The 25,205-nt window shown below is 35.9% G+C and overlaps 1 protein-coding gene across 19 annotated transcripts in view; it reads right to left on the bottom strand.

Moving 5' to 3' along the window:
- Positions 1 to 25,205, bottom strand: part of LOC105214484 (myocyte-specific enhancer factor 2) — a 224,023-nt gene that overhangs the window by 113,349 nt on the left and 85,469 nt on the right. For all 19 annotated transcript variants that reach the window (XM_054234555.1, XM_054234536.1, XM_054234544.1 and 16 more), the window contains one exon: positions 6,549 to 6,604. The gene's annotated coding sequence lies outside the window, so the exon portion shown is untranslated. The remainder of the gene's footprint in view (positions 1 to 6,548; positions 6,605 to 25,205) is intronic.

Genomic DNA, 25,205 nt, shown 5'->3' with positions numbered 1-25,205 from the left:
TTACTCGCCGTTAATGGCGGATTAATTTGGAATTGAGTAAATGAAGTGCATTTGTTTGGTAAATAATGCTCGGAACGGCAGCTAACGCTTAGTGAGTGCCATGCGGTGGGAAAGCGACGTTGCTCAAGGGCAATTAAGTTGAAATAAAAATTTATAAAAATATAAAGGAATGGGTGAAATTTAGTCGTTTCCTCTTGAGATTTTAACACTTTGTGCTCCAATCCCAGTAAAGAATGGCAAGAAGCCTTTGAAAGATTAGTATATCTAGGCTTAAGCTCATCATTTAAATGCTTACAGATTTACAGATTAAGAAATATTTTCAAAATTAAAGCTTAAAATCAATAGTCTGATTTGAAAGACGGGGATACAGAGTATTGGAGATAGAAGAGATGAGAGAAAAGAGAGGCTTTTATCTGCTTTTGACTTCTCTACTAACCATTTCGACCCCACGACCAACCTGTGGGGCCTACATACATATACGTTTCAGCTTAGTCGAAAAGTGAAAAATTTGCAAGAATATTTTCCGAGCTACAGTGTTATCTCATATATACATACAACTAGAGAAGAAATTAAATATATCCTGATGGTTATCTTTGTTCCTCACTGACGCTCTGGGTCAGTCTTCCTCAGAATGTTAACGAAGCATTTAATAACGGTATTTAACCCTGAGACCTCGGAGCTCCGAGAATTTCCGATTATTAAATATGGACCGGGGTTTCACGAATTTTCTTTCAATAAAAAGAGATCCAACTATTTATTGCATAGGTGTTATAAAGAATACAACAAAATCCAAATGTACCGCCCTGAACCGGAGGGATCTGACGTTGCAAAGCCTTTTTGTCGTTTTACGACACTCGAATTACGAGAAACCCCCTGGATCCAACCAACTGGAAAGATCTAAAGTCTAGCTGCTGCCATCTAGTTATCTTCTCCATTTTTGTTTCTTCTTGGCTACGTTGGTTGCTGAAGCGAACCCTAAGAACCCGGTTCCTAAGCTCCGCTGGGACTTAACTTGCTCAACTTTATCCAACCTCAAACACACACTTTACAGGAAATTTCCATATTACCGTCAACCAAGACAAATTGCAAAGGCACTCAAGCTCAACTGTTCACTTTTACACAAATACATCTAACCCCACTAATGCCGTCCACTCTCAAATTGCCAGCAAATCAAGTAAGTGCTAGCTATTAACCGTTACAATCAGCAGCAGAGCAAAGCTGCACTCAAACCTAACGTTTGAAATAGGAATTCAAGGAGCAAATAAAGGTTTTCATTCATAAATAGAAAATCAACTCTGAAACCACTACAAGAAATTACCAACAAAATAAATGAAGAAAGTGTCTCGTGAATTTTTAATGTGACGTCTCAAGGTAACTGCGCGACTTGCCTCAGTTGACAGGTAAGGCAAGAATCGTGAGTGGATAAGCAGGAGATGAACAGGATGCTGTGAGTGGGCATGACAAGAGACGAACGGAATGTGAAAAGTGAGAGCGAGCGCACATGAGCGCAAGCAAATGGAAATTTAAAAATATATAATACTTTTACGAATATAGAAAATTACAAATGAGTGTGTGTAGGCGGACGCAGAGAGAAAAAGGCGCATGCAACCTTGTGACATTGCTACTCGTACAAGCCACGCGCTTAGCTAACCCAATCTGTTTGTGATAAGAAAAGAGCCAGGAATACATTTAGACAGGAGGGTGAAGTGGGGTGTGAGTGAAGTGTTGAATCCGCTTTTGCAATTTTTATGAATGAAAAACATTTCACGTGTCTTTCGGTAACACGCTGCCTACCGCACTTCCGTTCCGCGGGGGTTTGCGGTAAACATTTTCTTTTCGCTGGCAGAGTCCATGAACTTCTTGCAGCGCAGGCTTTATGCTATGGACTATTTTGACGAATTTTAATTTAATTAAAAACAATTAGGCACTAAGTGTGGTAGCTTGATTTATGAGCGAATAAGAGAGGAAGATGAAATTTGTAAGTGAGTTCGTAGATAGAGATGAGGCTTTCAAAACATATATTTTTTCCAACCCTCGAGGTCGAGGTTTCTGGCGACGTAAAAAATAGCAGATCCCTGTAGAAATGTTGGATTGAGACATACATATGTAATCAATTTCTGGAATGTCCGAAAATCGGAGCTCGTTGACATCGATCTTCCTTAATCGAACATTGAAAATATATTAAACAAACTTTGTATATTTACTTTGTCTACTGAGCGCAGGTGAAGGATTTTAATTAGCTATTCGGTCTTAAAAACCTGAACAAAACATTGCATCAAAGAACGTTTTAGGGGCTAGGGTAAAGATAAGAACCAGAATGCGGTGAGGATGGATTGCTGTGGAAATACAGGGACGATCCTTCTGCTTTTTGGAAATATAATATGTCGAAACCTAGGAAGGAGATTGTTAAATGACAGGAAATAGAAAAGACTCTGTCGAATGTGAGGATTTATGTATGTTTATCAAAGAATATTCGGCTCATCTTGAATTATAGAATTTTTTTTAGATTATAAGTACTTGAGACAAGAAACTCATGGGCCCACATCAATTTGGATGACTCTGAAATTTAAACGATATATAACAAAAAGTTGTCCCGAACTGAAGTACTCAGCTCTTGGGTGGCCAATCAATAATAAGTTCTGTCAAAAGATGAGGAAGGTTCTGAAAAGCCTCCATGTAAATTATAGCCCCTAAAATCGTATTCATTGTTCAAATAAAATTGTGCGCGTTCGAAATCATAATTCTCTAAGATCTCGTAGTCTACCAAATACACTAACAACCAAAGCAAGGAAAGCATACAAGAGCTGACAAAAGAAACCACGAAGCGGATGGCAAAACAAGCAACGGAAATTGAAATTGAAATCAAGTTAATAAATAAAAAGCAAATAAATGTGAAAAAATGAGCGCACGCATAAAAGCTGAAGGGACTTCTGGCTGAAACGAGATGGCAAGACGGCTGACGGAAGTAAATCACACGGAAGTATGGTGGTAATAATATATTTGAGGCACTTAAAAAGGCACCGTCAGCCCGAAATCGAATTGAAGTCTTAAGTAAATCAAAGCGAAGCATTACCAGTGTGTTAACGGTAAAAAAAATTAAATGACAGCGGGAGGATATGCGGAAATCGAATTGAAGTGCAAACGGAAAAGCGCCGAAGGTAAGTGAAAAATCAAAGAAATATTTCATAGACATAGAAAAAAGCGTTTTGCGACAGAGAGAGGGAGTTGAGAGTTGATGAGAAAATGAATACTAAAAAGGTTGGAATATTGAATTATTACAAGGAAATTTTAACCAAAAGGGGATAGAAGTAGTTAACCTCCTACGTTTGCGTAAACCGGAAAGCTATGCAGAATCTTCGAGAGTATTGTCATGGTGAAGAAGGCACTTGAAGGCTCTAGCGAATTCTGGGAGATCCATATTTTATCTAATAATGCGAGTTCAATGACTTCGTAAACTTGGACTCGGGTCTTAAAGGTAACGATTGACACAAAAAAGCCTCACTTTCCATCTTCAATAATCTTCTTCTTACTTAGGGCATTGCCCCCATTCAAAATACCACATTTTAAGAGATGAAAAAGCATTATATCAAGCTTATATTTCCCGCACCCCACACACACGTCATCCCCTACCGCCTCAATTCAACTTTTCGGTACCCACATCAAAGAATGACGCCACCAACTCTGAAATCTGCAAATCTACGTTACGCACAGCCGGCACGCCGAATATTCATTGCGAATATTTTGCCCACAGCCAAGTGAAGGCTCGCTGCCTGTCGCACGCCAGTCAAGTTAACCGTCAATCACCCGCCGCCCCACAAATTTGGTACGTGCATTGGCACAAATCAATTTATTGCCCGGCAAAAGCCATCGCACAGGCCGGGGGCTAAAGGGCACTTATACGAAACGCTGTAGCGAAATGCGCGTCCACGTAATGTGGGCTCTCTTCCATCAAAAATACTTTTTTAATGGATTTATTAAAGTTGACTTTGGCGAGCGGGACCTACGTTGTTGATTTATACTGTACAGTGGTAAAGAAGCAGTAGTGGTATACCATCATAATTTTTGATAAATAACTTGTAAAATATGTAAAAACCTTGTTAAAGATAACGGTCAAATCTCATCGAACTTTCTTGAAGAACGAAAGCAAAAAAGCAGATGCTGCCATCAGAAAACGTTATTGGTGTGTAAGAAACATATTAATTCCCAAAAGGCAAGAAAGCCATAATTATAAAATGTTCTTGAGACTCCAATTAACGACATTCCCGTTATGGTTTCCTAACCATTTACTAATGTCTTGACTTTACAGATCCAACAAAGGTGCTAATGAAAGACAAGTTTGTCGAGAGAAACTACTAAAACTCTTAGATATATACATAACTAGATGTTTGATGATGGTTAAGACTAGCCCGTATTGTGCAGACTTTATAGCCGAAGATCCATAACGCTATAGATAGACCTCGGACTGTTCAACGTACGCAACAGAAATGGACACTGATATGTATCCATCTCGGGGCTATCAACTGGGCAATCTTTATTCAAATTTTTTTGAGAGAATGCCATTACAACTAAACGAATGCTATGGAGTCTTAAGAGACAGACCAAACACTGCATGAGCTCAAGATAACAGATTCTTGGACATCAGCTGAACGGCATGGGTTCGATGTCCATAGACTAAGTCTTGGTGAATTTATTCTCGGAGCTCAATCAAATCTCAAAAGCTCCAATAATGCTTTATATAGTTGATGTAGATCCACTGGTCGAAATTGCGACTAATGGACAAAATCCAGGCTTTTAAAGATTGTTATTGACTGTTTGATGTTTGATGTAAATAAAATAGATTAGAAAATAATGCTGATTGAACCCAACTACGAGATTACTACGTACCCATTATTCTCACTGTTTGTCCTCGTTTTTGGGGATTTCGAAAGAGAAAATGGTACCACGAGCTGAATATGCGGTTTTATTGAAAATAGCTGAAGACATAGACGTAAATCATTTACGAGCTTTTTGGATATTTGATTTTATTTTAAGCGCCCAGCTGATGCTTCTACTACAACTGAAATCTACCTTTTTATCGCATAAAATATAATCTAATGGTTTTTGAGAATGTGGTTGAGATCAGTGTCTTTAGTTGAATATAAATTCGTAGTATATCTGGTACGTATAACTGGATGACTCAACCTAGGATGTTCTTTTTATTTTTTCTTTTAAAGCGAGTCTGTAAACATTCTTCCAGTTAGAATAGAATATAAAGTTGTCACCCCTTTATGAAAGACCATACCTAAGAGGCCTATGAGAACGTTAGTTAGACGAGCACTCTATTTAATCGGCCTTGATTTATAACCAATTAAGATCTAAAATCTCACCTCGGTCTCATTATAAGTATTAGTACTCATTTTATATACAATTTCGGTCAGATTTTTCTCACAGCGCAAATTCGCTGCACACAAATTCACTTGTGTTAAATGCGAGCTCACGAAATAACAATTGCCATAAGATACTTTTATTTTAATATATTTATTATTTCACAAACTATGAGTTTCGTTCCAACTGACTCCCCAATCCAAAAAGTACATATCTACAAAAACATGGATACATATGTATACATATATAATTGTTTATATGTACATATGTAACCAATCATTCTTTCAATGAAATGTGGATAGACAGGATGCAGTGAGGTGAATGTTGCGCAATGCTTGATAACTCAATATTTGAATATGCGCCGATATATAACATATATATACACGCATATATGATATGTATCCAGCAGTGCTTGCTGTGTAAACAGATATACACTTATTTACATAGACTCCACTTCTCTCAAAAACGAAAAAAAACACTGTTGCGGCACGTGTCACGGCTTTTCCAAGCGTTCGCCGCTCAAAAGCATAGAAACTGAAAAATCACAAATGTGAAGAAGAATCAACAACAGAAAATGGAAATATGAAAACTAGGTATGTGGCTAGTTGGGTGGAAGGAATAGAAACAGGCCCCTCACAGTGGCAGTGATGGGAGAGATGATGCTACTGTCATTTCATTAGAAGCGCGTTTGATAAGTTTATATGTAAATATGGATATAATCAAATATGAAACTGAATATAAAATTAGACAAAATGAGTAGCTATTAGTAACATTAGAGGGTAAAATATGTTTCTCCTTTTTTTTTTACTTCCTTTTAATTTCTATTTAATTTATAAATAGCGCCATCTAACGGATTTTCTAAAAACGTAAAATGAAGTAGAGAGTATGATACCTTCAGTTTATAGAAAGATCAGTCTAAAAATTAAACTATGAGCGGGTATCCAATCACTTTTGCGCGACATTCCATAGTTCAAAATACAGCTCGATCAATCGCTAGTTTTTAAATACTGATTTCAGTTAGATCGACTTGACTTTGAAGTGGGTCCATAAGAATATAAGTGATACGAGTACCGACCAAATAGTTAATATTCATATAGCATATGGGAATTTTAAGACTTCGAGTTCACAACCAGTATGTAGAAAGCATAAACTAAGTAGCTTATTTAGCAATCTATAAAACTCACCTTAAGTTGACAATTAAATCTCAATTGCATATATGCCCGATCTAAGCAAAGTGAATCTGAAAATAAAGTGAAACAAAATTGTAAAACTTTACTCTTTTCAACGCTGGAGGATTATAAAAAAATTAGAAATTAGTTTTTAGACTCTCTAGAAACATTAAAAAAATAATAAAATAATTAAACTATCTTATCAGAATGACATGAATAAATTTCTTATATAGTTATACAGTTAGACTGTTTTCCAAAAAAACAGAGACTTTGAAGAAAACACCTTTCTTAATAACAAGGTAGTAAAATTACTATACGAGATAATTTTCAAAATCTACTATGAAGTAAGCCATTAAATTACATGTATAACTAGGAAAAGAGACATTCCAGAAAGCTGTTGTCTGAACTCTCCCTCTTCTAAGTAGTAGCCCAGGATATGGTTTATCTGAAATTCAGGTCTAAATATATTTCAGTTCCTTTATAAAATTCTTTAGGACTCAGTATAATTATTTTTATACTCTCGCAACAAAAGTTGCTAAGATAGTATTATAGTTTTGTTCACATAGCGGTTGTTTGTAATTCAAAAAATTAAAAGAGTTAGATATAGGGTTATATATATCAAAATGATCAGAAAGACGAGTTGAAATCCGGATATCTCTCTGTCCGTCCGTCCGTCTATCCGTCTGTCCGTGCAACAGATAACTTGAGTAAAAATTGAGATATCTTAACGAAACTTGGAACACGTATTCCTTGGCACCCTGAGGAGGTTGCTTTCGAAGATGGGCAAAATTGGATGAACCATTGCCACGACCACAAAATGGCGAAAACCAAAAACCTATAAAGTGTCATAACTAAGCCATAGATAAAGTTATAAAAGTAAAATTTGGAACAAAGGATCGCACTAGGAAGGGGCATATTTGGATGTAAGCCCCGAATATCGAATATGAAGAGTTCAATGCCCCATGGTAATTTTTCACCGAAAATTTCGTTAAATCTCTCAGATATCTTAATTTAATTCAGAGGAAATATTTTTCTTCTAATAGTGTCATAACTTCCCCTAGCTCTCATATACCTAATTATAGGTTTTTCAAATTGGGTCAAAAAATACTCTGGAACTTATTAAGTAGAATGAATGAATTCTGATGAATTCGTTTTGCTATCAATTTAAGGTGATAGTAGTTAAACAACTTAAAGAAGCTTATAGAAGGTCTCTAGTGACATTCTGTAATTGCCTACATAGTGGTTACAACAATATTACCATTATTCATAAAATCATTATCATCAAATCGAGATATTACTTTTATACCAGAAGTGCAGATCAGTTAGTAGATTCAAGTAGTTCGAGTATCTATAGACGATACTTAGGTACCTTCGGCTGATACTCTGCGACCTCATTGTATTTTTATTGAGCTGTGATCAGAGTTAAAAGGATTTAATTCTATGAAAATTAACCTTATTTTAAAGTAACAGGCCTGAAGACGGTTATGGTATGCCCAAGGTTCATTTCCATTAGTTCTTGTTCATATGTTCTCAACTAGCATTTAATCTTATAGCCGATACCCCAATCAGGGATGATATTTGAACCAATTATCTATTAAACAACGGCCGTAAGTGGGTTACATTGGCACTTTCGGAGTCCCCAGCTTCTCAATAATGATTAAAAAAATATATATTCAATAAAAAAATCCAATTGTAGTATAAACATACTTTTTAAAAGCTTTTGATGAAATTTTTTATGACTTCCATTCACAAAAATGCGTGCCAAACCGCGGCTTTTTTCTCAATGTAGAATATCAAAATTCCACATTTCCGCTCACTCATTACCCCATCCAAGCAAACTGCACGAAAAATACGCAAACCGCACACTAATATTTAGATTAATAAATTTTAATTCCAGCCAAAGCGACCGCAACTAATTTTCCAATCATTCGACGCTTTTTATGGTTGATTGACGCAGGAAAAGCAGCGCCAAAACCATAAATAGGACAACAGCACCACAACAACAACCACAATAGGTCGTCGACTATTTCATTCACAACAAACCGCAAATAAAATTTGGCAGCCAAAATTAGCGTAAAGCAAGTATTTGCCGCAAATATGCTAAGCGAATTAATTTTGACCCACACAGCGTCATAAACGCTGGGGTTAGCTTAAAAATAGAAGCAGGAAAGCTAAAGTAATGCAGCAAAATGTATTGAAAGATTATGGAAAATTTCTGATAGAATTTCTCTAGTATTTTTTCATGGGATGTTAGACCGGGCTCGATCTGATTACTAGAACCAACTGTCGTCGAAGCGGTGCAGTGGAGGTCATTTGATTTGGATTGGGCTTCAGACATGATATTTATACTGGAGTTCTGATTTGAAAATTGACAATTTAACGTATATATGAAGAACGTTACGCTTATGAAATTTCAAAGAGTTCCTTCAACATCTGAAGTAAAGAACTATTCAGGGATCAACAGATACCGAATTTAAAGATCTCATTACTCAAACTTCTTACAATTAAGACCCTTCCTTACTTCCTCAAGCTCTAAGGAAAGGTTCAAGGTGGATTAATTTTCGAGAGGAACGAAAATCCAGGGGAACATTAACCCTGGACGGTCATCCTTTTTTTTGTACATTAACGTCATTCTTCGTCAATATGACGACGACTTATTTCAAATCCATTTTCAGTAGGGTGTGAGTCGAAATAATGAACGCGTTTTATTTTTTTTTTATTTATTTATTTCATTATTAATAAATACAAGTCAAAAATAAAAAGGAAAACTTATATTCTTTTAACGGAACGGAGATCAACACGAACAATTAAAAACATATTTACAGTGAAAATAAAATAGTTCGTAGTCATTTTGACGAAGGATGGGTTAAATAGAGTCTAAGGGGAGGTATTAGATAGATGGTAGATGATCTATATCCAAAACCGGGTAAGTTTTATTCAGATTTTTCAAATATTGACCGAATGGATCTAGACTACGTAAATTTGGACTGAGGCGTATAAAACTGACTGGGTTCAAAACAGCATTATATGAAAAATTGACGTTCTAAAGTTGAATATCTGTTCTTCAAACAGATTTTTGGAGAAAGAGGAACAAAACCAACAATAAAACAAGTTCGTAAAGACAGGTATGTTTTAAAACTAACTTTTTACCGTGTAGGTTCAGAGAAAATAAAGGTCGACCTTCCAAATCCAAGGTTTTCTCTTCTCTAGGTTCATTATACAAATTTCTTCGGTATGAGTGCTTCATATTAGCTCAAAAAAACCTCGAGCACATGAAGCCACATCGACCACCTCCTCGGCTACACTTATGCCACCAACCTCCTGGAGTGACACTCCGTCCGACAACTCATATTTCATTGGTTCACACATAAAAATCTAACGCGCAAGAACAATGTAGCAACGCCCAAAACGAATTCAATCGGTAATGCTAGGGAACTAGCGAGCTAATGAGTAAATCTTTAATTACACACTGTCATTGGAATAAAGCAAAAACAACACAAATAAAAGTGAAGTCAGATTTCAAAATGTCACCAGACCATAGAAGAGCATTCGAGTTGGTTCCAGCTTTGCGTGAGTTCAACTCGGCTAAGGGTAACAACAACAACAACAACGAAGGAAGATCATCAAGCAAAGTTACAGCAAAGATTACATGTCAACACCAACAAACACAAAAAATACATGCTCTTGCTTTTGAATTACAACAACAAAGAACGAAGAACACATGACAATATTTACCGCAGCGGCGAAACGTGAACCGTCAGCCACATGCAGATTGACACCAACCGCGGTTCGAGAGTTGAAAGGATACCATTAATCTTGACTACAGCGAAGTGGCATACCAACTTGTGGCTTCCGAAGTCGCCGAACATTTCAGTGACAATTTGCGCATTCGCAACCGCCGAGCGCCACATTGAGGTTACAGCAACAAGTTCAAGAAAAAACAAAAAACAAAAGCGAGAACAGTACATTAAGCAGGAATGCGCTGTGCACTTGTCACCATTACCCCCAAAAGACTCCAGCTCAAGCTGCCACTAACACTTTCCAGCTGTTGTGGATTTGTGGAAATTTGCGTGGTGTCACATCAAGCCAGCTATAAATCGCAGAAGAAGGCGGATGATGGAGCGAAAACAGTGTGAACGAGTAATGCGAAATTTATAAATTGAAACCTTTATGCCAACACTTCGGAACTTTGAAGGCGTCTGGATACAGAGCGGACTTGGGTGGATTTCAATTGCATTTAAATATCATTTATGGTTTTCTAAAGAGACCAGAATCGATGGTGATCTGAGATTATTTTCATGGAACCCAAGTCGCTCGCTATTCATCAATTACAACCATTTCTCTTCTTAGTAATTGACGAAATGCACTTCATTAGTCACAGTAGAGAACGACAATGGACTCTTGATCTGATCTGACGCTTCATGGGAGACAATTATTTTTCATTGAAATTAATCACTAGCTTTCTTAAAATAAATCCTGAATCTCCATGGGTTCTTACTAAAGTTAAGGTCTTTTTAAAGACATTTGTGAAAATAGAAAAATTACATTTCATTAAAACATGCTACTGCCTTAAAATTCAGCAAAACGCTTGAAGTCTGTTACGAATTTCTTTAGTCGGCCTATGTCGGTTCTAGCCAATTCGCTAGGATCGCCGAAAATGGGCCTTCCGAGGTGTTTCAACCTCAGTCTGGCAATAGCTGGACAGTGGAGGGGGAAATGCTCAGATGATTCCACCTCGCCTTCTTCCAAACAGCTTTGGCTACTTGCTTCTCATAGAATCCAAGAATAGGAAAGTAGTTTCTCAAAAATATTAAAATATTTTCAGAGATTAAGTTGTTATTTTCAACAGATGACCTGTATAATGCTGAACATCTCTTTATAGAAACTAAAGGACCTGTTTGAGAACACAGAGTATACCAGAGCAAAAAAATATAGCCATTTTATAGGTCATATTCGAGCTTTTGAAATTAAGAGAAATTGACTTTCATGAACATGACACATGGCTACACATTTACTCTATGGAGCTCTTAATTGTTGTTATCGCAATTCATCCGATATTATGCACCTATGCCAGCGCTACTTCTAATCGTCGAACCACTTCTTAAATTCGATTTTTGAGATAGCCTTGGCTCTTTCGATTTCTTGTGTGCTTGGAAACGACGGCCCTTTAAGATTCTCTTTATTTTTGGGAATAAGAAAAAGGTGACACGGAGCCATGTCTGGCGAATATAGAGGCTGGACCATCGTTACAATATTGTTTTTGGACAAGAATTTAAATATGAACAATTGGACTTTTGGATAATAGAAAATTTTAAAATTTCCGTTATGTTTTGAACACACCTCGTGCAATTTAATGACTTTAATTTTCATAGGAATATTTTGGTGAACTATAAAATTAACTCAGCACCAAATCCACCAAAATACTTCTACTGAATGGACTTATTTTTTTTTTCGAAAAACTTATAACTTCAAGTCTCTTGAGATATATATATTCACAATGAAAAAATATATATATTCACAAGGTACATATATCAAAATATTTCATGAAGCAACTGTAGAGGTTCCATTGAAGATTTCCTCTTCAGCATGCTTAACTATATATTGAAATTGGACAATTTTTTATTTTATTTAAAAAAAAAGTCTATGATATATTGGTTAATTTTACTCAATTAAGAAAAAATAAAAATAATTTAAATTGAAATGTTTTCAATTTTCGGTTCAATATGTTTCATAACTCTTAGCAAAATATTAAAAAAACAAAAAAATTTATTGTAAATAATAAACCCACTGTGCGTTCACCGAAATCTAACAATTATTTTCAAATATTCTAACAAAAAATGTTCATCAAATATATTAGTGAGATATGCAAACATATAAATCCATGGATATATATGTATATCCAAATTTTCTGTTTATTTGTTTATTCGATTCTTCATTTCAGCGAACAGCCGAGACGATGCCAAAGGCCAGGGGCAAGCTGTTCGCCATGTTACAATTGTCTTGATTCACTAAAGTTTCTAGTTTCTTATAATAATTTTTTTTCTCTCTTCTAATCTTGCTGTTGTTGTGCAGCTAATAGAAGCAGAATAAGAAGAAGAGCAGTTTTGTTGCTAAGAAGCGACAGGTGCCGCAGCAGCCATTCGATTGCCGTCATTTCGAAAATATGTATTTCAATCTACTTTCCGCTTTAATTTATTTTTCCTTCACTACACAACTTAGCTATTGTTGTTGGTGTTCTTCTTGTTCCTGTTGTTGTTATTTTGTATGCTTAAACTCAATGATAAATGAGCTGTGAACGAATTATACAAATGCAAACCTACACGCGTATGTAGGAGTGTGTATGAGTGAAGAATCTGTATTTTAATTGGAAGGAACAGTGTCTAAAGAACGCGAGCAGACGAAGATGTTTTGAATCATCGGTGATTTTGAAAAGGCAAGCATGCATACATACATATATTTAATTATCTAAGTGTGTATACATACATCCTCCCCTATTGACTATGTTTTCTAGATTTCATTAGAGTATTCTAATTCAAAATAAATAAAAAAATATATTCCACTTTTTAGCGGCTTTTCTTTTAAACTTGCCTTAATTATATAGATCTCGAATCTACATAAGTTGCTACAACAACAAAATAAGATACTCACTCTACTGAGTAGAAATCACTCAAAAACAACTCTGAGTTGTGAGATTAAAAATTCTTGAAAGTTTTGAAATAAAATTCAATTAAATATTATGTCAATGGAGTCTTGGAGCTAATAAAATTACACCCGATAATCATTTACAGAGTTAATACACTAACCAAGTTGTTCAATATAAGTAATCTCAAACGAAATACAAGAACATCGATCAATTTTAAAGATATTGAAAGTGGAAATCTACCTTTAAGACACAAGACAAAATATGTTATCTTTTATGGAGCATAGGTTCCTCACTAGAATCTCAACCTAGACACCATACACCATGTGGTATTCAAAACCCCCCAGGAGTTCTTTCAGCTGTTCATCCAGAGAGAGAGAGCAGGACATCATTTCACTTAGCGATCGATGTTCGGAGCGAAAATGGAAGTGGACTGAGAACTGTGTGTTATTGTAAAAAGAAAAAAACTACTTAATGATCCAACGATGAGCCTCCCATAAGGAAGTACAAAAAGATTTATTATATGAAAGATGGATTATTTATAGATTCAGAGATTAGTATGAGTTCGATCAGATCAGAAACACAGATTTATATAGACTAGAATGAAGGATGGATGAACTCCAAGCTCTTCTGTTATAGTGAAGAGCACTTTGAAGTTTTTTGACAACGAAAACATGAGCTGGTTCAATAGTTCGACGAAGAAGCAGTGAAAGTAGTATCGCGGGTCATATGAAGAGATTTCCAACGATATGAGACACATTCCCATCGACTTAAAGATCGATGTTTGAAGAGAAAATGGAAGCGGACTGAGAACTTAGGTCTTTGTTATTGCAAAACCGACAGATTTCAACGAAAAATCTTCCTCAAGAAAGGACGTTAAGATTGTTATAGGTTTGCAAGAATGCTGTATGAGGTCCAATTGAGAAATTTTATTTTAGTGAAGTGCTCTTCTTAGTCTATATGACAACAAACGGTCTACGCTGTTGAACTAGCTTGACGAACTAGAATAGAAGAGGAATGTAATATCTCGAGACACATGGAGTAATCTCTACCGTCAGTTCAAAGGCGGAATGAAATTTCATAAGCCAAGGAACCCGAATTTTCGATCCTATGACATTTTCCAACATCTTATTGTTTTCAAATTAATTGATCAGGCCAATTGGCTATATCGGTCGAGTATATTCACTTCTAGTGACTTTTATCTTTCTAGCACTTTATTGTTCCTTTCATAAGTTGTGTCGAACTATTTCTAGGAGCACTTAGATGGTATTATTTCAAAGGCAATGGCGACTCTGCTTTAGTCAGTAGTTCACAAATAGAACACACATATACTCAAAGCCATTGAAGTTGCAGTTAGAGAATCACAGCTTTCATTTTGATGGATCATATGCGGAGTTGTCAGAGTTTTTTCATTGAAATTTCATATAACTAATAGTAGTTGGGGAGAACTTCTTCCAACAACACCAAAAAGATAATTTTTTCATGAATTTCGAATCTCCCATTCAAAACACAGCTGTTCACAGGATACAAATGCGTAAATAAATATGTATGTTCCAAATTTGCTGTGAGCACCCACTAAATAACATATATTTATTAATATATATTCACACATGTACTTAAAATAAATATTTTTATATGCAGACTATAAGTCGTCCAATTTATGTATTTTTAGCATTGTTTTGATATTTAAAAATAAATGCAAATTCCAAAATAAAAACTAAAAATATTAAACAGCAGCGCTCAGCTGTTGACAATTAGGAGGGAAAATGGAAATAAACACACAGTAAATATTAAAATTAATGGGCGTAAGAGACAAGTGCGAGCATAAGAAGTACTTATAAAAAGGACACATGTTGCCTGCTACTATAGAGAGAGAAAGAGGCAGAGAGGGAGAGGATGTGAAAATTGCTGTTTATTTTATAAAAGCAAAAAGAACCAAGAGCTGCAGGCAAAAATCCTTCAAAAAGTGTCCTTTTCTAAGGAAATTTCCTAATGGAAATTATAATAAATTAAAAATAAATAAATATATATGAGAAGAGTGCAGTAAAATACAGCAGTGTTTAAGTAAGTAAGTCTACAAACTTATCCGATAGTTTTCAATTTATCACAGCCAAGTTGTGCACCCACAACCTTCCGTTAGTTAGTCAAGTACTCAACCCGCTCGTCTATGACGCTTACTCGCTCGAGTTGCGCCCTTCAAACGGCAGCCTTTTAAGGTACTTAAGCCTCTTGTACCATTATATGGTTGTCTTATATACTACTAACACATCCACAGCTGTATCGAGAAGGGGATCTGCTGCGTTACTTCTAGCGTACGGTGTCTGCACACATTTGGCCTTTTCAACTTGCCAGCCATTGTGGCAATTAGTCTCCGATTTCAAGTGCCTCCTGTTGCTTCTGCAGCCGTAGTCTGTTACTATTTTTTTTGTTTTTGTATCTATTTTCATCCTTTTTCGTGACTACCGCTGGCTGGCTACCTTTTCGAGTGAACGTCTCCCTACATGATTTTCAATTGCTGAGACGACTCACTAACTGCACAAGCCGACTTAGATGCTTACATATGTTTGGTATTAGGCTACATGTGTTCCGATGAACTAATTTGTGTCTAACTGTGGGTAGGGGTTTTCAAAATAGTATGGAAATAAGTAAGTCAACTACTAGTGACATACAATACTGAGAGAGCTACGAAGGAGTTTCCGTTTTGGGGCAAGCTCCCATGAAGTCACGAAAACTCTCAGAGATTTCTCATAACTTCAGTCCAAAGTCTCGACTAGAGAAGTCTCTAATTTTATGACAGGCTGACGGATACGTGTACACTTTTGAAGTTACGCCATAAATGTTGTCCAATTTCAAAAAAAAAAACTATATCCACCATCTGCTTTCCCAAAATTGAACCGATAAAGGATTTATATACGAGAAGATATTTTAATAGACTTTTATTTCAGGTCTTGTAAGTATATTAGGGATCAGATCTAGATGAAACGCCAAATCTTGGATAACAATCAAGCTTATCGAGCTCAGATCATAGTATAATCCGGCATATAGTGCACCAAAAACTCAGGAAAGCTTCCGTAAAGACCGGAATCATTGCGTATCGTAACGGAACATACGGATTTGTTAAATAAATTTTGAAGCTCCAAAAGTGAGATATTGTGAATGCTCTTAGACACATATTCCGGGTGAACAAACAAGGCCGTGAAGCTCTGGTCTTCTGAGATTGATTAACCGTGTCCAAAAGCAGCGGTAACTCTTCGAAACCCATTTGGTTATGAAGAAAGTACAGAGTTTTAGCAACATCGCTGCGATTTTTAGAATATATTCTCAAATAAACCAAATCCAAAGAAGATTTTAGGTTTGCAAACACAATGTAATGGGAGTTTTCGAATTTGGTTTTCGAAAAAGTAACAAGCGCTATCGATGTGTAAATGTCCAAATTTCACTTAAAGTGAATGGCCTATTCCTGAATCTTCACCGCCGCAGCACACGAAATTTCCTTTAGTTTCGACATTAATTCGACACCCACATTTGTCAACACAACGCTTTGTATTGAAACGCTAATGACTTCCAACTGAATGGTACGCATTTCACCTTTGGAAAATGTGCGAAAGTAGTTAGAGTGGCAGCGTAAGCAAAACAGCGGGAAATCGAATTTTCTTTCTAAATGAGCCTTTGATTTGCTGCAGAGCACTTTATGTGGATTCCATAGCACACGAGCTCGACGAGTCTGAATGTATGTACTTGTATGTATTCGTATGTGTGCCAACGAGAGTGGGGAGTGTTTGCCTACACGTGCGCCTATTATTTATGGCTGAATATCGACAGCGGACATTTTTTTGTTTCCTAAATTCCCCCCTCTTGCACAGTCCCAATCGGTAATCGGAAGGTTCGATTTCCTTCCTTGGTTCCAACTCTGAAACTACTCGTGTTAAGTGTACAATGTAGTTGTTGTTGTCAGTTTTAAAAAGTAATTAAAATTGTCTTCCTTCACACAAACATGTACAGAAAAAAATCAATTCCCCCCATCTTTATACTTCTGTTTAGGCGACTCATCTCCTTATGGCTCTTAGCTTACGTCGCGGCGGAAGCAATTAAGAGAGGTGCTACAACACTTCAACGTAGCCAAAATTTATGTTAGCATTTGGTTTGCGTTTTTGATTTTTGTAAGAAAACACGAGTGACGAGTAAAAGGCGGATCGTTACGGTATTATAATGAGTTATTTGAATGGTTATATGATGCCGCTTGAAGAATTTTAATATTGGTGCTTAAGAGGGAATGCAGATTATGATTTTATTATAATGACCATCAAAGAAACTAGTATTGAGTGGGCTAGCAAGATCAACACTTTTCGAGTACTTTAAGAAGCTAATGGTTGTATTATAATCCTTATGAAGATCATCTCTTGATCTACACAACAGTAACGAAACGGTTTAAAATTCGCAATAATCCTAATATTGCTCTCTTCATTCGAATATAGGATTCCTAACACAGTTCGGTCACAAATATTCTAATGAACAAAAGGTAAAATGTGGTTGTGTCTCTTTAGCGAATAGCTGAATGAAGTTACCTCTTTTTTGAGTCTATTATGTCTTTGACCCCTATTATAACGCCGACCACTGAAACCGTAGACTTATATAAAATAATATATTTGGAATAACCATCTGTTCGGGCGTTTCATAAATGTAAACAATGCTATTAATATCAAGAAAGCATGGGACGATATTAAATCCAACCTAGACGTCCTTACTAATGCTGTAGTATGAATAAAATTTATATTGGATTTGGCCGAAATATCTATCAGTAAGAAGAAAATGAAGAAAATTCGAAGAATCCGAATTATGTCTTACATTACAGGGATCTTATGATCTTACCCCGAACTTACTATCCACTTGGCTAGATCATATTCAAAAATGAATTACTGACCGCGGAAATTTTTTGATGCAGTAGGTATGTTCCATACACAAATAACATTATCTTCAGGATGAACAATGTGAGACGCTCCGTCTCAAAACCCTTTAAGCTGCGAGATAAGGATTGTTGGTTAGGACAACAGGAGAATTGAAGATCGCTCATAAGCTTCTTAGAGCGCGCAATAGTTAAGCCTAACAACTCTGAGTAAGAAGAGGAGTGGTTCTATATTGCTCATCTTTTAGCTAGTATATCACCCGAAGATTCATTCGACTTTTTGCCTTGGATGAAAATTTGAATGACCACCATTACCATAGAGTTACCTGATTTACTGCTATACGTATATAGAGCTCAATAAACCCATGGGAGAGCTAATCTACAGGAAAGATAAAGGCATTTTTAAGTTGTAGATACAGACAGTTAAAATGACGACTGTCTGCCTTCTTCTAATTGTATGTGAAGAAATCTTAGATTCTAAAAAATAACGCTTCTGTAGAGTATACTTTTGATGATAATGACTTGGTCAAAGATTCTCTTCGGTCACAAACTCAATTAATATTGGTTGCATTGATATCTTGAGCTTGGGAACCTCATAATCATTAGACCAAAAGTTCCCTTCTGATATTGAATACTTCCTACAAAAGTTCCTAGAAAAAGGCACGATCGTAATAGGTCTTAATAACCTTGAACTTTCATCGCAAAATTCTTAATGGTACAGAGAATGAAGTTGTTCTAAATTCTTATGGAACTCAGACTATTTAGTATAATCCGGTTTTCATTGGTAAATGAGCCTGATCTCCATCAGTAATGCCAGAGAACAATAACATTCATAAGTTAGGTACTGCGAATCCATCTTAGACCAGATAATTCGGATGAACAAAGAAGTTCATAAAGTTCTGGCCTTTGCTGCTTTGAAACAAAGTGTTAAAAACTCTATTAGACCCGATATCGACACTTGAGACCTTAAAATGCCATGACGACAACTTCGAGGAATCACTGAGGCAGCCTTAAACACATTACTTGGACGTAACACCGAAATGTTAAATGCATAACTGGATAAGGTTATCCTATATAAGTTTCCAGCCACTGTCGATCAGTCCCAACTGAAACATCCTATAAGTGCACATACATATAATGATTGCGTATAAGGCGAAGGCGGGAGGCCTTCTCGCAGCAAAAACACATGTCTTTGAGTTTAAAGTAGAAAACATAAACATATGCAAGATACATACATACACATATACATATGTGCTAACACACATACATACATACACACGCATATATGTATGTATATGTGTACTAACATACCAAAGCATAATGGAATCGAACGAGTCACTGAAGAATTCAAGTGCGTCAGACCCGTCAGCTGCCGCACACATAAATTAAGAATTTGCACAAAAACAACAACAACAGTAGCAAAGAGTATAAAAACATGCAAGTTGTAAATTTAAATGCACATATGTACACATACATACATACATACAAACATACATAGAAATCAGCATATCCGCCCCGCACGCAATGAAATCGAAATTCGCTTGGAAAATATAAAACAAAAACAACAAACAAATACCAAAGTAAAACACAAAAAAGTGTTTCTAGAAACAGAAACAAAATAAGAACAAGAACAACAACAACAACAACTAAAAGAAGAAAATCTAAGCAAACAATGCCTGCGAAATGCCACTCGCCCCCTCCTACCGCCCTTTCCCCCACAAGCGTTGAGCGCCAAGTAATGCTGCCGTATGCGTGACAGCGGGTGGTGGTTGTTGAACAGTTTAATTTTAAATTCAAAATCAAATTCGAAAATAGTTTCGAGTGGTGTATTTTTAAAAGAAAAATTTAAAGCGATGCTTTTCTTAAAAATCCAAAATTATCCTTTTATTTATAAATTCGCCGGCGGCATGCCGATGATGAGTGTGCCACCGATTTGCCGACGAGCGCACCTACATATGTGTACATGTATACATTCATTCAGATGCGAGTATTTATGAAAATGTTTATAAAAAAAATCATAATCATTTAAAATAGACGCAAACAAAAAGTTTTCCTTAGAACGCAGTCGCATGCGAAAAACGTGAGGCAGACAAGGTAATCGCCAGGGCGAATGCGAGGCGGAAAGTGGGGTTGGAGGAGGCAGGGAGGTCAGGTGCAAAAAGTTCAGAAAAAGGGCGGTGAAGTTTATTGAGTAGGAAAATTAATTGGAATTATTACGGGATTATATAGGGAATGATTAGAGGAGAAAATAAAATTTTATAAAAAAGGAGCATATAATTTTTTGTATTTTGAACACAATTAGACAAATTCAATTTTTTTTAAATAAAATCTATATGTATATATAAAAGTCTTCTGTACGTCACTAAGCTCCTCCTAAACGGCTGGACCGATTTGAAAAAGATTTTAAGTGTGTCTTCAGGTGGATTCCAGATAGGTTTATAGTAACAGAATTTCAATTTTTTATAAAATTATTTTTTTAAATAATAACAAAACCTTTTCGTTAATAAATAATTTAATCTCTTATTTTAATCAAAAATAATTTAAACAAGTAAGGAAAGGCTAGGTTCGGGTGCAACCGAACATTTTATACTCTCGCAATTTATTGATGTAATTTTATAAAGATAACACAATTCGACCCATATATGCTGATTAAAGTTCAATAGAATAACGAAAATCATCATAAATAATATATGGGGACTGCGGTAATTCCTGAACCGTTTTCACCACCATGATATAATATATCGAAGACTATACGCCCACTTAATTTTATATTATCTATAATTAGGTATATGGGATCTGGGGGAAGTTATGACCCGATTTTAACCACATGTGCTACACAGACAAAATGTGATAAGAAAAAAAATTCAAAGGGAATGAATTACATTAAAATATCTGAGAGATTTACCTATATTTTCGGTGAAAATTTTTTCTTAGGCATCGAGTTCTTCATGTTCGATATCAGGGGCCTTGAAAAATCATGGTCCGATTTTGACAATTTTTCCACAAGTGTTGTCACAGCTCAAATACAGTATTTGTGTAAAGTTTTATTACGATATCTTCATTGGTTCTTAATGTATATATTATAAAGTGAACGAATCCGAAGAATTCAAAATTGAGTTATATAGGAAGTAGGTGTGGTTGTGAACCGATTTAGCCCATATTCCACCCGTGTCATCAGGGTGTCAAGAAAGTGTTATATACCGAATTTCATTGAAATCGATCGAGTAGGTCGTGAGATTTGGGTTTTGACCCATAAGTGGGCGACGCCACGCCCATTTTCCATTTTGTAAAAAATCTGAGTGCAGCTTCCATCTTCCATTTCTTATGTGAAATTTAGTGTTTCTGAAGTTTTCCGTTATTGAGTTAACCCACTTCTAGTAGTTTTCAACCTAACCTTTGTATGGGAGGTGGGCGTGGTTATTATCCGATTTCTTTCATTTTTGAACTGTTAAGGAAATGGCTAAAAGAAACGACTGTAGAAAGTTTGGTTTATATAGTTTTTTTGGTTTGCAAAATATATACATAAAACCTCTTTGGGGGTGGGGACACGCCCACTTTTGAAAAAAAAAATACATCCAAATGTGCCCCTCTCTAATGCGATGCTATGTTCCAAATTTTGTTTTCATATCTTTATTTACAGTTATGGAAATAAAATTTGGAACATAGGATCACATTAGGAAGGGGCACATTTGGATGTGATTGTTTTTGAAAAGTGGGCGTGACCCAAATAGGTTTTTTGTATATAAGCCGGAAACCAATAAAGCTATATAAACCAAACTTTCTGCAGTCGTTTCTTTTAGCCATTTCCTTATACAGTCCAAAAATGAAAGAAATCGGATAATAACCACGCCCACCTCCCATACGAAAGTTAGGTTGAAAATTACTTAAAGTGGGTTAACTCACTAACCAAAAAGGTCAGATACACTAAATTTTACAGAAGAAATAGCAGAAGGAAATTTTTTTAAAACATGAAAAATGGGAGGGACTTATGGGTCAAAAGCCATATCTCAGGAATTACTCGACCGATTCGAATGAAATTCGGTATATAATATTTTCTTAACACCCTGACAACACGATTTAAAAATGAGCGAAATCGGTTCACAACCACGACTACTTTCTTTATAACTTAATTTTGAATTCCATCTGAATCCTTCACTTTATAATATATACATTAGGAACCAATGATGATAGTGAAATAAAACTTTACACAAATACTGTATATGATCTGTGGCATCACTTGCGAAAAAATTGTCGAAAACGGACTATAACTTTTCAAGGCTCCAGATATCGAACGTGTTGAACTCAGCGCCTAAGGTTAAATTTTAACCGAAAATATGGGTAAATCTCTCAGATAATTTAATTGTTTTCTTCTAATAGTGTGTCTCTGATCCAAAAATTATTAAAATCGGGTCATAACATCTCCTAGTTTCCATATACCTAATTATAGGTTTTTCAAAAATTCGTTGGGCTTTATTACGCATATATGTATTGGGTAATATGTGAGATACCATATCTTTGCGAAATTAAGGTGTATAGTTCTGGATATATGTAGTGTACCTGGATATTACCTCAGCCCTCATATCTATATGCCGAATTTATGGGTTAATTTGTGTGTTATCTTAACAAAATTTCTTCAATAAATTGCGAGAGTATAAAATTTTCGGTTACAGCCGAACTTAGCCTTTCCTTACTTGTTTTTTGTTAATTTTTTATAGGCATTTTCATGAAAATTTTATCTTACAAAAATATATCTTCAAACCAAACTTCGAAAAATATACGTAAAAAATCTCTATACAAAAAATTAAATGCCGCTTTAAAGAAGAAAAAACAATTTGAATGTAGAAAAATAAAATAAATAAATAAATAGGTACATATCAATACATATATATACATATTTATGTATATATGTATATGTAGACGAAGCGGTATTATGAAAGAGTGCAAGAACACAATGACATAGCGCAGACACGTCAGCGTGCAAAGAAGCAAAATGGCCGACGATCGTGCATAAACGCCATACTCGCGCCATGAGGCAGACTGGCAGGCCATTAGTGATGCCACTCAATACCCGCGAACGCCGCGCCGCGCACCTCACTCTTTTTACTACAATTTTTATGACTTTTTTGTTGTACTACAGCAAATAAACCGATATATAAGTATACATATATACTACTATAGATATAAACACTCATATATTGTGAATGTGTTTGGGCGTAAGAAGATGCGGTGGCCTCCACACATCCTCCGCAACCTCACCTTTGCGACCAACAACACTGCCCCTCTTCATATACACAGTCGCTTCATGTGTAAACGATCCTCAGTCGAGTGATATGTGTGATTTTGTTGTGAGAGTGTGTGAGTGTGGCAAGCCTTTACTATTCGAACTCCTGATACTCTCGCCATTTTTAATGCGCCTGCGCATTTCAACACACCACATTTCACTAACACTAACAACGTTCGAATACAGCCGAACGACGAGTGATCGAGCTATATTTAGAATTTCCGGACGGAGGCAGGCGCACACATACAAACTGCGCCACAGACTACCGATCTACAGACTGCATATGGATATGAGTCTGCGCCGCTGAATGTGGCCAACAGCTGAGGTAACACAAGTGAGGATCACCACATTGCTTGGTCGCCAGCAGCAGCAGCAGCAGCAGCGGCGACAGCGACTAAATAGATCGTTCGGTCGGTTGGTTGCTAGACCGAGAGCATGTGGAAATCTTTACGCCTTTTGGGAACCTGTAGCTGTACATCTCGATTCGACTGAACTCAGTAATTTTCCTACATTTTCGACGCGCAGTGATCTTGCGCTCTCACTCTCTCTCGCATAGTTTTCCAATGTTTTCATTTTTTTACTTTTCGAAATCTCTGCGCTCAAGTGTTGTGTAACTTTTGCCTAGTTTTCTATATTTCTTACACACACACACGAGGGTTTTACATATGTATTTTATATATGTGTTATATATTCGTACATAAATTCTTCTTCAAATGTGTAGCCGTGTAGCATCATGGGACCCCCTACTCACCAATACACAGCGGACTTGACATGTTTTTATACCTCAACGCTTGTTTGCCTTGGCAACTTGGTGTTGGTGATGATTAAATTACATTTTCCTCGAAGCAAAAACAACAATAAAAATGTTGTTGCTGAATGCACGAACGACGAAAGCACGATGTTTACCACAATTAAAAAAGAAACCATGTTTCTTATAAATTTTACAATCAACTGACAATAATAAAATTTATGTAGATTTTAATAAAGTAATTTTTTAGTTTCTACTCGGGCCAATTATATTGTAATGTCCATTATTTGAAAAATATTGTGTTTCGGCGAAAAATTGGGACAGTTCATTCGATCTTAAAGCTCAACAGATCTGCAAAAACTTGCTGTTTTCAAACGTTTCTTTCCCTTTATTTTACTTGCAAAGAGATCTAAGGATCCCACGTAAGATCCAAAACATGAACAAGTTTTCATTGAATTGTTTCGAATACCTATCGTTGCTCAAATTGATGCTAGAAACACTAACTGTTTCGAAGAGAGAGATTAGAATAATCAGTAAAATGCTAAACCCGATTCATTAATTATGGACTATAGGGATAACGAACCATTTCCCGAATACATTTTAAAAAGCTCTATTAAAAATGAGGAAGCGAAAGACAAAAAAGTACTGTAGATCACACTAAGCAGTCAGTTGAGTTATTTAAGTAAGACTACTGAAACTGTACAGTGAGATCAGGTGAATATATGCCATGCCTCTTAGAAATAAACATGTTATTACTTTGAGCAAAAAATTTCGAAATATTATTGATAAGAAGGATCTTGAAAGTGTTCGGATGCATTCCGAAAAAGTGCTTGCTTTCAAAACTGAAAGCTTTCAAAATGGGGCAGTAAAATTTCCCATGTAGTATTGGGAATTTCTCCCGAATCGAAGGTCATTGAACGAGAACAAATTCAGGGTAATTCTATTTAAGCTAAAAGGTTTGTCGATTTCCGAAAAGAGAAGTGAAGATATGAATCAAGTTTAGTTCCTTCTAGCCCGAATTCATTAAAGAATCAAATTTATCACATAAAACCTTAATCTCGCAGACAAAAAGACTAGAATTAGAGCTATTTATAGAGATT

This window comes from Zeugodacus cucurbitae, chromosome 6 (genome assembly GCF_028554725.1).
Source record: "Zeugodacus cucurbitae isolate PBARC_wt_2022May chromosome 6, idZeuCucr1.2, whole genome shotgun sequence".
NCBI lineage: Eukaryota > Metazoa > Arthropoda > Insecta > Diptera > Tephritidae > Zeugodacus > Zeugodacus cucurbitae.
Note: the sequence above shows the minus strand (reverse complement) of the source record. Positions and strands in the feature narration are given on the sequence as shown.